The following is a 1,569-nucleotide window of genomic DNA, read 5'->3' on the forward strand; positions in this document are numbered from 1 at the left end:
CCACTTTTTTTGAAAATAGGCTCATTTTCCAACTCCCCTAAGAGTTAAACAGTTGAGTTTTACCATTTTCGAATCCATTCAGCTGATCTCCGGGTCTGGCGGTAGCACTTTTAGCTGTAGCTTAGCATAGATCATTGAATCTAATTAGACCGTTAGCATCTCGCTCAAAAATGACCAAAGAGTTTCGATATTTTTCCTATTTAAAATTTGACTCTTCTGTAGTTACATCGTGTACGGAAAATGAAAAGTTGCGATTTTGGGTGCAGCAGGCGCAATGATATTACGCAGCACCTGAAAATAGGCTAACTTCTGTCAACATAACCAACGTGACCACCTGCTTGCACAGGGAGCGTGCTGGGGACTATTTTCAGGCGCTGCGTAATATCATTGCACCTGCTGCATCCATGGTACGGCAGCAAAGTTCCTTGATTATTATGCCGGAATGAGAGTATAGTTCCTAGCCATATCGGCCTAGAAAATCGCAACTTTTCATTTTCCATCTGTCTAAGTATACAGTGTAACTACAGAAGAGTCAAGTTTTGAATAGGAAAAATAACTCTTTGGTCATTTTTGAGCGAGATGCTAACGGTCTAATCAGATTCAATGATCTATGCTAAGCTACAGCTAAAAGTGCTACCGCCAGACCCGGAGATCGGCTGAATGGATTCGAAAACGGTAAAACTCAACTGTTTAACTCTAGGGGAGTTGGAAAATGAGCCTATTTTCAAAATAGTGGAGTGTTCCTTTAAAGGAATCAGTCAAATTACACTTACACTGGCTGTCAAATGTTTGGACACACTTGAATGAGTTTGTTTGTGAAAATTTTAAGAAACGTTTTAATTTAAAGGTATAAGCATACAATATATGCCAGTAATTTGTTTTATATATAAAACATATTATATATTAAGTATAAATTGTGTCCATGTAGGAATTTTGTTTCACAAACCAAAAACTTTAAATTAAAAACATTTTAATGGCTTTTTGGAGCCAATAGTGAAGATGGAATTTCCCATCACAAACTTATAATTTAAACAGTCTTGTTGATTATAACAAGAGCATTCTAGTTTTTTGACATCATTAGTTAGTAGTAAAATGCAGTTTGGCCAGATGAGACGTCTACCTGTCAGGGTCAAACTCTCCTGTGTTTCTGGTTAAACCCCTGTAGTTCTGCATCTCCAGAGCGCGATGCTCCTCCCTCTTTGTGAGGTAATTCCTCTCCAGCTGATCTTGGGCCTCCATCATGCTCTTTAGCACCTGCAGAGAGATCCAACAAACAAGATGAAAAGTTTACATTTGCTCCCCATTTTGTGATGCATGGTTGAATTTTGATCTTTTGTCTGAACAGTGTATGATTATGAATATGGTTTCATGCAATTTATTATAAATATATACAGTTACCATCTGTTGCTCCTCCACATTCATTGACATGGTGGTGACACATGTTTTGAATTCATCTACCTGCAAATGAGAGAAAAAAAAACAGATGTAGCCTAGCGCACCTGGACGTTAGAAGGTTCTGCAAAAGCTAAATGCGTGTTAAAGAACTAAAAACACAACATAAGGCACAGA

At 37.9% G+C, this 1,569-nt stretch overlaps 1 protein-coding gene across 1 annotated transcript in view; it reads right to left on the minus strand.

Moving 5' to 3' along the window:
- Positions 1-1,569, minus strand: part of LOC107730428 (AT-hook-containing transcription factor-like) — a 17,756-nt gene that overhangs the window by 8,249 nt on the left and 7,938 nt on the right. The gene's annotated exons all lie outside the window — the stretch shown is intronic.

This window comes from Sinocyclocheilus rhinocerous, unplaced genomic scaffold (genome assembly GCF_001515625.1).
Source record: "Sinocyclocheilus rhinocerous isolate Xijiao unplaced genomic scaffold, SAMN03320098_v1.1 scaffold1780, whole genome shotgun sequence".
Taxonomy (NCBI): domain Eukaryota; kingdom Metazoa; phylum Chordata; class Actinopteri; order Cypriniformes; family Cyprinidae; genus Sinocyclocheilus; species Sinocyclocheilus rhinocerous.